Source organism: Arachis stenosperma, chromosome 1 (genome assembly GCF_014773155.1).
Source record: "Arachis stenosperma cultivar V10309 chromosome 1, arast.V10309.gnm1.PFL2, whole genome shotgun sequence".
NCBI classification, from domain to species: Eukaryota; Viridiplantae; Streptophyta; class Magnoliopsida; order Fabales; family Fabaceae; genus Arachis; species Arachis stenosperma.
Genome location: NC_080377.1, coordinates 17,002,311 through 17,018,928, shown reverse-complemented (window position 1 = coordinate 17,018,928; position 16,618 = coordinate 17,002,311).

Genomic DNA, 16,618 nt, shown 5'->3' with positions numbered 1-16,618 from the left:
ATAAAAGGAAAGTTTGAAAAAATTTGAGTTGAAAACGAAATTGTGGTCCCCCCCCCCCACCTTTCTGGCGTTAAACGCCCAGAATGGCACCCATTCTGGCGTTTAACGCCCATTTGATGCCCCTTTTGGGCGTTTAACGCCCAGCCAGGTGCCCTGGCTGGCGTTAAACGCCAGAAAGCCTTTATCACTGGGCGTTTTTCTAAACGCCCAGGATTCTGCACACCTGGCGTTAAACGCCCAGAATGGTGCCCATTTTGGCGTTTAACGCCCAAAATGGCACCATTCCTGGCGTTAAACGCCCAGAATGGTACCCATTCTGGCGTTTAACGCCCAAAATGCCCCTTACTGGCGTTTTTTCGCCAGTAAGCTCTTTTTCTCTGCTTTTTGAGCTGAATCCTTCTGTAACTCTGTGAATTCCTTCATTTTTGATACTTGCCTCTGTAAAAACAAATCATATAGCCTCCTAATGACTGGGTTGCCTCCCAGCAAGCGCTTCTTTACTGTCTTTAGCTGGACCTTTACTGAGACTCACTCAAGTCTCAGTTTTGAGCATTCCTGCTCAAAATTGCTTTCAAGATAATGCTTGATTCTCTGTCCATTAACAATGAACTTTTTGTCAGAATCAATATCCTGAAGCTCAACATATCCATATGGTGACACTCCTGTGATCACATACGGACCCCTCCATCGGGATTTGAGTTTTCCTGGAAACAATTTGAGCCTGGAGTTGAAGAGCAGAACTTTTTGTCCTGGCTCAAAGACTCTGGTTGACAACTTCTTGTCATGCCACTTCTTTGCCTTTTCCTTATAATTTTTTGCATTTTCAAAGGCATTGAGTCTGAACTCCTCTAGCTCATTTAACTGGAGCAATCTTTTTTCACCAGCTAACTGAGCATCCATGTTTAGGAATCTGGTTGCCCAGTAGGCTTTATGTTCCAGTTCCACGGGCAGATGACAGGCCTTCCCATACACCAGTTGGTATGGAGAGGTTCCTATAGGAGTCTTGAATGCTGTTCTGTATGCCCACAGAGCATCATCCAAGCTCTTTGCCCAATCCTTTCTTCGGGCTATCACAGTCCGTTCTAAGATTCTTTTTAGCTCTCTGTTAGAGACTTCAGCTTGCCCATTTGTCTGTGGATGATACGGAGTTGCCACTTTATGGCTAATTCCATATCTAACCATAGCAGAGTGTAGCTGTCTATTGCAGAAATGAGAGCCCCATCACTGATTAGTACTCTGAGAACACCAAATCTGCTGAAGATGTGTTTCTGGAGGAATTTTAGCACGGTCTTGGTATCATTAGTGGGTGTAGCAATTGCTTCTACCCACTTAGATACATAGTCCACCGCCACCAGAATGTAAGTGTTTGAGTATGATGGTGGGAATGGCCCCATGAAGTCAATTCCCCATACATCAAACAATTCTATCTCTAATATCCCTTGTTGAGGCATGGCATATCCGTGAGGCAGGTTACCAGCTCTTTGGCAACTGTCACAGTTACGCACAAACTCTCGGGAATCTTTATAGAGAGTAGGCCAGTAGAAGCCACACTGGAGGACTTTAGTGGCTGTTCGCTCACTTCCAAAATGTCCTCCATACTGTGATCCATGGCAATGCCATAGGATCCTTTGTGCTTCTTCTCTGGGTACACATCTGCGGATCACTCCGTCAGCACATCTCTTAAAGAGATATGGTTCATCCCAGAGGTAGTACTTGGCATCTGAAATTAATTTCTTTCTTTGCACACTGCTGTACTCCTTGGGTATGAACCTCACAGCTTTATAATTTGCAATATCTGCAAACCAAGGAGCTTCCCGAATGGCAAAGAGTTGCTCATCTGGGAAGGTCTCGGAGATCTCAGTAGAAGGGAGGGACGCCCCAGCTACTGGTTCTATTCTGGACAGATGATCGGCTACTTGGTTCTCTGTCCCTTTTCTGTCTCTTATTTCTATATCAAACTCTTGCAGAAGCAACACCCATCTTATTAGCCTGGGTTTTGAATCCTGCTTTGTGAGTAAGTATTTAAGAGCAGCATGGTCAGTGTACACAATCACTTTGGATCCCACTAGATAAGATCTAAACTTGTCAATGGCATAAACCACTGCAAGTAATTCTTTTTCTGTGGTTGTGTAATTCTTCTGTGCATCATTTAGAACACGGCTAGCATAATAAATGACGTGCAGAAGTTTGTTATGCCTCTGTCCCAACACTGCACCAATGGCATGATCACTGGCATCACACATTAACTCAAATGGCAATGTCCAATCTGGTGCAGAGATGACTGGTGCTGTGACCAGCTTAGCTTTCAGGGTCTCAAACGCCTGCTGACACTGTGTGTCAAACACAAATGGTGTGTCAGCAGCTAGCAGGTTACTCAGAGGTTTTGCAATTTTCGAAAAATCTTTTATAAACCTTCTGTAAAATCCTGCATGCCCCAGAAAGCTTCTGATTGCCTTAACATTGGTAGGTGGTGGTAATTTTTCAATTACCTCTACCTTTGCCTTATCCACCTCTATTCCTTTGTTTGAAATTTTGTGCCCAAGGACAATTCCTTCAGTCACCATAAAGTGACATTTCTCCTAGTTTAAAACCAGGTTAGTCTCTTGGCATCTTTTCAGGACAAGTGATAGGTGGTTAAGACAGGAGCTGAATGAGTCTCCATATACTGAGAAGTCATCCATGAAGACTTCCAGAAATTTCTCTACCATATCTGAGAAGATAGAGAGCATGCACCTCTGAAAGGTTGCAGGTGCATTGCACAGACCAAAAGGCATCCTTCTGTAGGCAAACACGCCAGAAGGGCAGGTAAATGCCGTTTTCTCTTGGTCCTGAGGATCTACTGTAATTTGGTTGTAGCCTGAATAGCCATCCAAAAAGCAGTAATAATCATGACCAGCTAGTCTTTCTAGCATTTAGTCTATGAATGGTAAAGGGAAATGATCCTTTCTGGTGGCTGTATTGAGCCTTCTGTAGTCAATACACATACGCCACCCTATAACTGTTCTTGTAGGAACCAGTTCATTATTTTCATTATGAACCACTGTCATGCCTCCCTTTTTGGGGACAACTTGGACAGGGCTCACCCAGGGGCTATCAGAAATAGGATAAATAATCCCAGCCTCTAGTAATTTAGTGACCTCTTTCTGCACTACCTCCTTCATGGCTGGATTTAGCCTCCTTTGTGGTTGGATCACTGGTTTGGCATTATCCTCCAACAGGATCTTGTGCATGCATCTAGCTGGGCTAATACCCTTGAGATCACTTATGGACCACCCAAGAGCTGTCTTGTGTGTCCTTAGCACATGAATCAGTGCTTCCTCTTCCTGTGGATTTAAAGCAGAGCTTATAATCACTGGAAAAGTTTCACCCCCTCCCAGAAATGCATATTTCAGGGATGGTGGTAGTGGTTTGAGTTCAGGTTTGGGAGGCTTATCCTCCTCCTGAGGAATTTTCGAAAATTCTTTTGTTTCCTGTGGTTCTTCTTGATCAGGTTGAACATCCTTGAAGATGTCTTCAAGCTCTGATTCTAGGCTTTCAGCCATATTGATCTCTTCTACCAGAGAGTCAATAATGTCAGCGCCCATGCAGTCATTTGGTGTGTCTGGATGCTGCATAGCTTTTACAGCATTCAACTTGAACTCATCCTCATTGACTCTCAGGGTTACTTCCCCTCTTTGTACATCAATGAGAGTTCGTCCAGTTGCTAGGAAAGGTCTTCCTAGAATGAGAGTTGCACTCTTGTGCTCCTCCATTTCCAGCACCACAAAGTCAGTTGGAAAGGCAAAGGGCCCAACCTTGACAATCATGTCCTCTATTATGCCTGATGGGTGTTTAATGGAGCCATCAGCAAGTTGGAGGCATATCCTGGTTGGTTTGACTTCTCCAGTCAACCCAAGCTTTCTGATAGTGGATGCAGGTATTAGATTGATGCTTGCTCCAAGATCACATAGGGCTGTCTTGGTGCAAGCACCCTCTAATGTGCATGGTATCATAAAGCTTCCAGGATCTTGAAGCTTTTCTGGTAAGCTTTTCAGAATGACTGCACTGCATTCTTCAGTGAGAAACACTTTTTCAGTTTCTCTCCAATCCTTCTTATGACTTAAGATCTCTTTCATGAACTTAGCATAGGAAGGTATTTGCTCAAGTGCCTCTGCAAACGGAATCTTTATTTCAAGAGTCCTTAGATAGTCTGCAAAGCGGGCAAATTGCTTATCCTGTTCCGCTTTGCGGAGTTTCTGAGGATAAGGCATCTTGGCTTGATATTCTTCAACCTTAGATGCTGCAGGTTTATTTCTTACAGAAGTGGTTGAAGAAGCCTTGTTAGAGGGATTACTGTCAGCACTCTCAGGTGTCTGATCTCCCCTTGGCGTCTGAACGCCAGGATTGGGTGGAAAATGGGCGTTTAACGCCAACTTTTCCCCCTTTTCTGGCGTTTGAACGCCAGAACTGGGCAAGGAATGGGCGTTTAACGCCAGCTTTCCTTCCCTTTCTGGCGTTTGAACGCCAATAACATTCCTCTCTGGGCTCTTACTGTCCTCAGAAGGATTTTGAACATTGGTTTGGTTATCCTCTGTCAATTGTTCCTTGTTTGGCTTTTTGCTCTTTTGAGCAGTGGTATTCAGTGTTCTCCCACTCCTCAGTTGAACTGCTTGACATTCTTCTGTTATCTGTTTAGATATTTGCTGTTTTGCTTGATTCAACTGCAGTTCTATGTTCTTGTTAGCAACCTTAGTATCATGGAGCATTTCTTTAAATTCTGCTAACTGTTCTGTCATCAGGAGCAATTGTTGATTAAGCTCATTCATCTGTTCTTGAGGATTAGGATCAGTGACTAATGCCATGACTTCCTCTTTTGGAACGAACTTATTGCTAGAATATAAGTATTGGTTTCTAGCAACAGTGTCTATAAGCTCTTGAGCTTCTTCAATTGTCTTCCTCATGTGTATAGATCCACCAGCTGAGTGGTCTAAAGACATCTGAGCTTTTTCTGTGAGCCCATAGTAGAAGATGTCTAACTGTACCCACTCTGAAAACATTTCAGAGGGGCATTTTCTAAGCATACCTCTATACCTCTCCCAGGCATTATAAAGGGATTCATTATCCTCTTGTTTAAAGCCTTGGATGTCCAGCCTTAGCTGTGTCTTCCTCTTTGGAGGGTAAAAATGATTCAGGAATTTGTCTGACAACTGTTTCCATGTCTTTATGCTTGCTGTAGGTTGGTTATTCAACCACCTTTTAGCTTGATCTTTTACAGCAAATGGAAACAGTAATAGTCTGTAGACATCCTGATCTACCTCTTTATCATGTACTGTGTCAGCAATTTGTAAGAACTGTGCCAGAAACTCAGTAGGTTCTTCCTGTGGAAGACCGGAATACTGGCAGTTTTGCTGCACTATGATAATGAGTTGAGGATTTAGCTCAAAGCTGCTTGCTTTGATGGGAGGTGTACAGATGCTACTCCCATATGCAGCTGTAATGGGGTTAGCATATGACCCCAGAGTCCTTTTGGACTGATCAATCCCTCTTAGGTCCATAATGGACAAAAGGGAAATGATAATGATTGCAAATAGATAAATTTTGTTTTTTTTTTTGAATTAAACGAAAAAAAATTAAAATAAAATAAAAGGAAATTAAAAAAAATTCGAAAATCAAAAAGAAAACAAAATCAAAGCAAATTGAGAACTGAATCAATTAGTTAATTAAAAAGATTTTGAAAAAAGCAATTAGAAAGATATGATTGAAAAGTTTTATGAAAAAGATTTGATTTTTGAACAGAGGAAAGAGAAAAACCACAAAAAGACACCAAACTTAAAATTTTTAGAAAATCAAACACTAATTTTCGAAAATTTTAAAGGAAAAACACAAAGAGGACACCAAACTTAGAATTTTTATGAATAAAAAAGGGACTAAGAACATGCAAAATCGAAAATTTTAAAAGAAAAACAAAAGCATGCAATTGACACCAAACTTAGAATATGAAACTAGACTCAACTAAAAGACTCTAAACTAATAATAATAAAACAGTCCTAATCTAAGCAACAAGATAAACCGTCAGTTGTCCAAACTCGAACAACCCCCGGCAACGGCGCCAAAAACTTGGTGCACGAAATTGCAATCACACTTTTGCAATCCCGCACAACTAACCAGCAAGTGCACTGGGTCGTCCAAGTAATACCTTGCGTGAGCAAGGGTCGATCCCACGGAGATTGTCGGCTTGAAGCAAGCTATGGTTATCTTATAAATCTTAGTCAGGATATCAGAAATTATCAGGATTGATTGTGAAAAGCAAAAGAACATGAAATAGGTACTTGTTTTGCAGTAATGGAGAATAGGTTGAGGCTTTGGAGATGCTCCATCTTCTGAATCTCTGCTTTCCTACTGTCTTCTTCATCAAACACGCAAGGCTCCTTCCATGGCAAGCTGTATGTAGGGTTTCACCGTTGTCAGTGGCTACCTCCCATCCTCTCAGTGAAAACGTTCCTATGCTCTGTCACAGCATGGCTAATCATCTGTCGGTTCTCGATCAGACCGGAATAGAATCCATTGATTCTTTTGCGTCTGTCACTAACGCCCCGCCTGCTAGGAGTTTGAAGCACGTCACAGTCATTCAGTCATTGAATCCTACTCAGAATACCACAGACAAGGTTTAGACCTTCCGGATTCTCTTGAATGCCGCCATCAGTTCTAGCTTATACCACGAAGATTCTGGTTAAGGAATCCAAGAGATATCTACTCAATCTAAAGTAGAACAAGGGTGGTTGTCAGGCACATGTTCATAGTTGAGAATGATGATGAGTGTCACGGATCATCACATTCATCCGGGTTAAGAGCAAGTGATATCTTAGAATGGAAGCAAGCATGATTGAATAAGAAATAGTAGTAATTGCATTAATCCATCAAGACACAGCAGAGCTCCTCACCCCCAACCATGGGGTTTAGAGACTCATGCCGTGGAAGGTATACAATGAAATGTGTAAAAATGTCATGAGGTCAGATACAATGTCAAAAGATCCTATTAATAGTAGACTAGTAACCTAGGGTGTACAGAAATGAGTAAATGACGTAAAAATCCACTTCTGGGTCCACTTAGTGTGTGCTTGGGCTGAGCAGTGAAGCATTTTCGTGTAGAGACCTTTTCTGGAGTTAAACGCCAGCTTTCATGCCAGTTTGGGCGTTTAACTCCAAGTTTTATGCCAGTTCCAGCGTTAAACGCTGGAATTTCTGAGGCTGATTTGCCACGCCGGTTTGGGCCATCAAATCTTGGGCAAAGTATGAACTATCATATATTTCTGGAAAGCCCAGGATGTCTACTTTCCAATGCCGTTGAGAGCGCGCCAATTGGGCCTCTGTAGCTCCAGAAAATTCACTTCGAGTGCAGGGAGGTCAGAATCCAACAGCATCTGCAGTCCTTTTCAGTCTCTGAATCAGATTTTTGCTCAGAACCTTCAATTTCAGTCAGAAAATACCTGAAATCACAGAAAAACACACAAACTCATAGTAAAGTCCAGAAAAGTAAATTTTAACTAAAAATTACTAAAAATATACTAAAAACTAACTAAAAGATACTAAAAATATACTAAAAACAATGCCAAAAAGGGTACAAATTATCCGCTCATCATAACCCTTCACAAAGAACACATCAAGTGTGTCGCCGTTAACTACCATTAACACCTCTGTGTGATCGGGCTCATAGTGCAGTGATCCACCATGATTCTTCTTAAACTTTTCACCATAGTAAAATACAAATGTCATAGGAGGATCTTCTTTCTACAAAAAATAAAAATCAAATAACATTTATCAACAGCAAAATATGCAACAAACTCAGAGTAGCAACTACATGTAAACCCACAATAAACAACATGCTCATAATCATAACGAACCCTTGACTAAGACCAAACACTAAAATATTCCCAACATAATAACCATGAAACTTATCACAGAAACCTCATAGAGAATATGTTATTCCTAATATCATACCTTCGCTAACAACATCAATATAAAAATATATCGAAAACTCTAAATCCTAGTCTAACTCAATGGTTCTTACAACTACATCAACATAAAATGACACACACCAATACTGTAAAATCAACAAAAATTGACAAAAAATAATTTAAATCTTTACCTATGGCAGTTATTATTCCTTCCTCCAAGAGCGTAAGTTCTCCGTGAGCTCCTCCAACTTTACACTCTAGTAGCGCGAACCCCTCCGCAAATGTCGCCTCACAAAATCTGTTGTGAAGTAAGTGGAGAGGTTCAAATTATAGGCAAGTGTCTTAGGGCAAAGTATCAAATAGTATAGAGGAGATGAAAGATTTTGGAGTGAAACATGGAGAGGGTTGTTATGAGAGAAGGTGTTGGAAAGAAATGTTTGAATATCTCATTCTGGACCTCAAACAATGTCGTTTGATGGTTTTAGGGGAAGGAATTGAAGCTATGTTGTTTTGGATTGTGCCATGATGAGCGGATAATTTGTACGCTTTTTGGCATTGTTTTTAGTATGTTTTTAGTAGATTTAGTTAGTTTTTAGTATATTTTTATTAGTTTTTAGTTAAAATTCACTTTTCTAGACTTTACTATGAGTTTGTGTATTTTTCTGTGATTTCAGGTATTTTCTGGCTGAAATTGAGGGACCTGAGCAAAAATCTGATTCAGAGACTGAAAAGGACTGTAGATGCTGTTGGATTCTGACCTCCCTGCACTCGAAGTGGATTTTCTGGAGCTACAGAAGCCCAATTGGCGCGCTCTCAACGGCGTTAGAAAGTAGACATCCTGAGCTTTCCAGCAATGTATAATAGTTCATACTTTTCCTAAGATTTGATGGCCCAAACTGGCGTTCCAAATAAGCTCAAGAATGCCCGACGTTAAACGCCGGAACTGGCACAAGAATGGGAGTTAAACGCCCAAACTGGCACAAAAGCTGGCGTTTAACTCCAAGAAGAGTCTCTACATGAAAATGCTTCAATTCTCAGCCCAAGCACACACCAAGTGGGCCCGGAAGTGGATTTTTATGTCATTTACTCATCTTTGTAAACCTTAAGCTACTAGTTCTCTATAAGTAGGACCTTTTGCTATTGTATTTTCATCTTTTGATCACTTTAGATCTCTAGATCATCGGGGTAGCTATCTTTAGTCTTATGCTATCTTAGATCATTGGGGGGCTGGCCTCACGGCCATGCCTAGACCTTGTTCTTATGTATTTTCAACGGTGGAGTTTCTACACACCATAGATTAAGGTGTGGAGCTCTGCTGTACCTCGAGTATTAATGCAATTACTATTGTTCTTCTATTCAATTCAGCTTGTTCTTATTCCAAGATATTCATTCGCACTTAAGAACATGATGAATGTGATGATTATGTGACGCTCATCATCATTCTCACTCATGAACGCGTGACTGACAACCACTCCCGTTCTACAAGCAAACAAGGCTTGAATGTTTATCTCTTGGATTTCTTTAACCGGAATCTTCGTGGTATAAGCTAGAATTGATGGCGGCATTCAAAAGAATCCGGAAGGTCTAAACCTTGTTTGTGGTATTCTGAGTAGGATTCAATGATTGAATGACTGTGACGAGCTTCAAACTCGCGATTGTGGGGCATTAGTGACAGACGTAAAAGAATCACTGGATTCTATTCCGACATGATCGAGAACCGACAGCTGGATAGCCGTGCCGTGACAGGGTGCGTTGAACATTTCCACTGAGAGGACGGGACTGTAGCCATTGACAACGGTGATGCCCAACATACAGCTTGCCATGGAAAGGAGTAGGAAGAGTTGGATGAAGACAGTAGGAAAGCAGAGAGACGGAAGGGACAAAGCATCTCCATTCGCTTATCTGAAGTTCTCACCAATGAAATACATAAGTATCTCTATCTTTATCTTTTATTCATATATCATCCATAACCATTTGAGTCTGCCTGACTAAGATTTACAAAGTGACCATAGCTTGCTTCATACCAACAATTTCCGTGGGATCGACCCTTACTCGCGTAAGGTTTATTACTTGGACGACCCAGTGCACTTGCTGGTTAGTTGTGCGAAGTTGTGTTTATACCATGGTATTGAGCACCAAGTCTTTAGGGCCATTACTAGGGATTATTTGAGTTGTGAAAAGTATTGATCACAATTTTGTGCACCAAGTTTTTGGCGCCGTTGCCGGGGATTGTTTCGAGTATGGACAACTGACGGTTCATCTTGTTGCTTAGATTAGGTATTTTTCAGAGTTCTTAAGAATGAATTCTAGTGTTTCAAGGTGATGATCTTATCATCACCAAAGCTGATTGATTCTCATCAATTTAGCTCTTGAATGCAATGTCCTGCTGAAGCTTGGCTATCCATGTCTAATTCCTTTAGACTGAAGCTTTAGACTAACATTGCATGATTCCTGGAATTCTCATTAAGAATTTTGATACCTTTATTTTCTTTGCCATTTAATTTTTGAAAAATCCAAAAAAATTACAAAATTATAAAAACCAAAAAATATTGTATATTTCTTGTTGAGTCTAGTGTCTCATGTTAAGTTTGGTGTCAATTGCATGTTTCTGTTCTTCTTGCATTCATTCATGTGTCTTAAGTGATCTTCAAGATGTTCTTGATGATTTCCTTGCTCTGATCTTTAAATTCTCTTGTCTTGAGTATTTTTGTTGTTTGTCATATGCATTCTCATTTTGTTAGTGTCAGTAGTATACAAACTGCTAAGTTTGGTGTCTTGCATGCATTGTTATTTGATTTTAGTTGCATTTTGATTATTCCTCATTATTAAAAATCCAAAAATATTTTTAATTTGTGTCTTTTCAAGTCAATAATACAGAGAATTGAAGATTCAGAACATACAGCAGAGGAATTACACAGAAAAAGCCGGGCGTTCAAAACGCCCAGTGAAGAAGGCAAACTGGCGTTTAAACGCCAGCCAGGGTGCCTGGCTGGGTGTTTAACGCCCAAAAGGGTAGTGCTTTGGGCGTTAAACGCCAGAATGTGCACCATTCTGGGCGTTTAACGCCAGGATGGCACAAGAGGGAAGATTCTGTTTTCAAATCAATTTTTTTCAATTTTTCAAAGTTTTTCAAAATCAAATCTTTTTCAAATCATATCTTTTCAATCAAATCTTTTTCAAAATCAATTTCTTTCCTTTTTCAAAAATACTTGCTATCAATTAATGATTTGATTCAACATTTCAAGTATGTTGCCTTTTCTGTTGAGAGAGGTTTAATGTTTGAATCATATCTTTTCTTGTTAGACAAGTTATTAATTTTTAAAATCAAATCTTTTTAAAATTGTTTTTCAAATCATATCTTTTCAATCATATCTTTTTAAAACCATAACTTTTCAATCATATCTTTTTAATCACATCTTTTTCAAAATAGTTTTCAATCATATCTTTTTAATTTCTAATTTCAAAATCTTTTTCAAAAATCACTTGATTTCTTTTCCACTCTTGGTTTTCAAAAATCAATTAGTATTTTTTAAAATGTTTTTAAAATCTTTTACTTAATTTTCGAAAATTTCTTCCCCTCTTCTCACATCCTTCTATTTATGGAGTAACACTCCTCCTCAATGCACAATTCGAACTCTGTCTCACTAAGTTCGAATTCTTCTACCTCTTCCTTCTATTTTTCTGTTCCTCTGACACCTCAAGGAATCTCTATACTGTGACATAGAGGATTCCACATTTTCTTGTTCTCTTCTCTTTCATATGAGCAGGAGCAAAGACAAAAGCATTCTTGTTGAAGCTGACCCTGAACCTGAAAGGACCTTGAAGCGAAAGCTAAGAGAAGCTAAAGCACAATTCTCTGTAGAGGACCTAACAGAATTCTTCAAAGAAGAAGAACCCATGGCAACCGAAAACAACAACAATGCCAACAATGCAAGGAAGGTGCTGGGTGACTTTACTGCACCTACTCCCGACTTCTATGGGAGAAGCATCTCTATCCCTGCCATTGGAGCAAACAACTTTGAGCTTAAGCCTCAATTAGTTTCTCTAATGCAACAGAATCGCAAGTTCCATGGACTTCCATTGGAAGATCCTCATCAGTTTTTAGCTGAGTTCTTGCAAATCTGTGACACTGTCAAGACTAATGGGGTTGACCCTGAGGTCTACAGACTTATGCTATTCCCTTTTAGTGTAAGAGACAGAGCTAGGATATGGTTGGATTCACAACCTAAAGAAAGCCTGAACTCTTGGAAAAAGCTAGTCAATGCCTTCTTGGCAAAGTTCTTTCCACCTCAAAAATTGAGTAAGCTTAGAGTGGAAGTCCAAACCTTCAGACAGAAGGAAGGAGAGTCCCTCTATGAAGCTTGGGAAAGATACAAACAATTAATCAGAAAGTGTCCCTCTGACATGCTTTCTGAATGGAACATCATAGGTATTTTCTATGATGGTCTCTCTGAACTGTCCAAGATGTCTTTGGATAGCTCTGCTGGAGGATCTCTCCATTTGAAGAAGACGCCTATAGAAGCTCAAGAACTAATTGAAATGGTTGCAAATAACCAATTCATGTACACTTCTGAAAGGAATCCTGTGAACAATGGGATGAATCAGAAGAAAGGAGTTCTTGAGATTGATACTCTGAATGCCATATTGGCTCAGAACAAGATATTGACTCAGCAAGTCAATTTAATTTCTCAAAGTCTGTCTGGAATGCAAGCTGCACCAGGCAGTACTAAGGATGCTTCATCTGAAGAAGAAGCTTATGATCCTGAGAACCCTTCAATGGAAGAGGTGAATTACATGGGAGAACCCTATGGAAACACCTATAATTCTTCATGGAGAAATCATCCAAATTTCTTATGGAAGGATCAACAGAGACCTCAACAAGGTTTCAACAACAATAATGGTGGAAGAAACAGGTTTAGCAATCGCAAGCCTTTTCCATCATCTTCTCAGCAACAGACAGAGAATTCTAAGCAAAGCCACTCTGACTTAGCAACCATGGTCTCTGATCTAATCAAAACCACTCAAAGTTTCATGACTGAAACAAGGTCCTCCATTAGGAATTTGGAGGCACAAGTGGGACAGCTGAGCAAGAAAATTACTGAACTTCCTCCTAGTACTCTTCCAAGCAATACAGAAGAAAATCCAAAAGGAGAGTGCAAGGCCATCAACATGGCCGAATTTGGAGAGGAGGAAGAGGCAGTGAACGCCACTGAGGAAGACCTCAATGGACGTCCACTGGCCTCCAATGAGTTTCCTAATGAGGAACTATGGGAATCTGAGGCTCAAAATGAGACCATAAAGATTCCATTGGACTTACTTCTGCCATTCATGAGCTCTGATGAGTATTCTTCCTCTGAAGAGGATGAGTATGTCACTGAAGAGCAAGTTGCCAAGTACCTTGGAGCAATCATGAAGCTAAATGACAAGTTATTCGGTAATGAGACTTGGGAGAACAAACCTCCTTTGCTCACCAAAGAACTGGATGACTTGTCTAGGCAGAAATTACCTCAAAAAAGACAAGATCCTGGGAAGTTTTCAATACCTTGTACCATAGGCACCATGACCTTTAAGAAAGCTCTGTGTGACTTAGGGTCAAATGTAAACCTCGTGCCTCTCTCTGTAATGGAGAAGCTAGGGATCTTTGAGGTACAAGCTGCAAGAATCTCACTAGAGATGGCAGACAACTCAAGAAAACAAGCTTATGGACTTGTAGAGGATGTTTTGGTGAAGATTGAAGACCATTACATCCCTGCTGATTTCATAGTCCTAGAGACTGGGAAGTGCATGGATGAATCCATCATCCTTGGCAGACCCTTCCTAGCCACAGCAAAGACTGTGATTGATGTGGATAGAGGAAAATTGATCATTCAAGTGAATGAAGAATCCTTTGTGTTTAAGGCTCAAGGATATCCCTTTATCACCATGGAGAGGAAGCATGAAGAGCTTCTCTCAAAACAGAGTCAAACAAAGCCCCCACAGTCAAACTCTAAGTTTGGTGTTGGGAGGCCACAACCAACTTCTAAGTTTGGTGTTGAACCCCCACATTCAAACTCTAAGTTTGGTGTTGGGAGGTTCCAACATTGCTCTGAGTATCTGTGAGGCTCCATGAGAGCCCTCTGTCAAGCTACTGGCATTAAAGAAGCGCTCGTTGGGAGGCAACCCAATGTTATATTTTATCTATTTTCCTTTGTTATTTTATGATTTTTGTAGGTTGATGATCATGAGAAGTCACAAAATCAATTGAAAAAGCAGAAACAGAATGAAAAACAGAAAGAAAAATAGCACGCCCTGGAGGAAAACTTGCTGGCGTTTAAACGCCAGTGAAGTTAGCAAATGGGCGTTTAACGCCCAGTCTGGCACCATTCTGGGCGTTTAACGCCAGAAAGGGGCACCAGACTGGCGTTAAGCGCCAGAAAAGGGCAAGAAGCTGGCGTTAAACGCCAGAAATGGGCACCAGCCCGGCGTTTAACGCCAGAATTGGCAAAAGGGTGCATTTTTGCACGCCACTTGGTGCAGGGTTGAATTTTCCTTGACACCTCAAGATCTGTGGACCCCACAGGATCCCCACCTACCCTACCACCCTCTCTCTTCTTCACCCATTCACCAATCACCTCAACCACTCTTCCCCAAAAACCCTTCACCTATCAAATCCCATCTTTCTCTTCAACACTCACATCCATCCTTCATAAAACCCCACCTACCTCACCATTCAAATTCAAACCACTTTCCCTCCCAAACCCACCCATAATGGCCGAACACTACCCCTCTCTTCCACCCCTATATAAACCCATCTTCACCCCTTCATTTTCACACACTCTAAACACTACTTCTCCCCCTTTTGGCCGAACCACAAAGCCATCTCCCTCTCCTCTATTTCTTCTTCTTCTACTCTCTTCTTTCTTCTTTTGCTCGAGGACGAGCAAACCTTTTAAGTTTGGTATGGTAAAAGCATTGCTTTTTGTTTTTCCATAACCATTTATGGCATCCAAGGCCGGAGAAACCTCTAGAAAGAGGAAAGGGAAGGCAAAAGCTTCCACCTCCGAGTCATGGGAGATGGAAAGATTCATCTCAAGGGTGCATCAAGACCACTTCTATGAAGTTGTGGCCTTGAAGAAGGTGATCCCCGAGGTCCCTTTCAAACTCAAAAAGAGTGAATATCCGGAGATCCAACATGAGATTAGAAGAAGAGGTTGGGAAGTTCTTACCAACCCCATTCAACAAGTCGGAATCTTAATGGTTCAAGAGTTCTATGCCAATGCATGGATCACCAAGAACCATGATCAAAGTGTGAACCCGGACCCAAAGAATTGGCTTACAATGGTTCGGGGGAAATACTTATATTTTAGTCCGGAAAATGTAAGGTTGGCATTTAACTTGCCCATGATGCAAGGAGATGAACACCCTTACACTAGAAGGGTCAACTTTGATCAAAGGTTGGACCAAGTCCTCACTGACATTTGTGAAGAGGGCGCCCAATGGAAGAGAGATTCAAGAGGGAAGCCGGTTCAACTGAGAAGGCATGACCTCAAGCCCATCACTAAGAAAAGGATGGAGCAAGCATGAGGAAATTCCTCCTCATGAAATCCCTGAGATACCTCAAGGGATGCACTTTCCTCCACAAAACTATTGGGAGCAAATCAACACCTCCCTAGGAGAATTGAGTTCCAACATGGGACAACTAAGGGTGGAGCACCAAGAACATTTCATCCTCCTCCATGAAATTAGAGAAGATCAAAGAATCATGAGAGAGGGGCAACAAAGGCAAGGAAGAGACATTGAGGAGCTCAAGCACTCCATAAGACCTTCAAGAGGAAGAACAAGCCGCCATCACTAAGGTGGATCCGTTCTTTAATCTCCTTGTCCTTTATTTTCCTGTTTTTCGAATTTTCATGCTTTTGTTTATCCATGTTTGTGTCTTATGATCATTAGTGTCTTAGTGTCTATGCCTTAAAGTTATGAATGTCCTATGAATCCATCACCTTTCTTAAAAGAAAAATGTTCTTAATTGAAAAAGAGAAGAATTGCATGAATTTTGAATTTTATAACAGATTAATTATTTTGATGTGGTGGCAATACTTTTGTTTTCTGAATGTATGCTTGAACAGTGCATATGTCTTTTGAATTTGTTGTTCATGAATGTTAAAATTGTTGGCTCTTGAAAGAATGATGAAAAAGGAGACATGTTACTGAGAATCTGAAAAATCATAAAATGATTCTTGAAGCAAGAAAAAGCAGTGAATACAAAAAAAAGAAGCGAAAAAAAAGGGAGAAAGAGAAAAAGAAAGAAAAAGAAAGAAATAAAGTTGTGATCCAAGGCAAAAAGAGTGTGCTTAAGAACCCTGGACACCTCTAATTGGGGACTCTAGCAAAGCTGAGTCACAATCTGAAAAGGTTCACCCAATTATGTATCTGTGGCATGTATGTATCCAGTGGTAATATTGGAAGACAGAGTGCTTTGGGCCACGGCCAAGACTCATAAAGTAGCTGTGTTCAAGAATCATCATACTTAACTAGGAGAATCAATAACACTATCTGGATTCTGAGTTCCTATAGAAGCCAATCATTCTGAATTTCAAAGGATAAAGTGAGATGCCAAAACTGTTCAGAGGCAAAAAGCTAAAAGACCCGCTCATCTAATTAATACTGATCTTCACAGATGTTTTTGGAATTCATTGCATATTCTC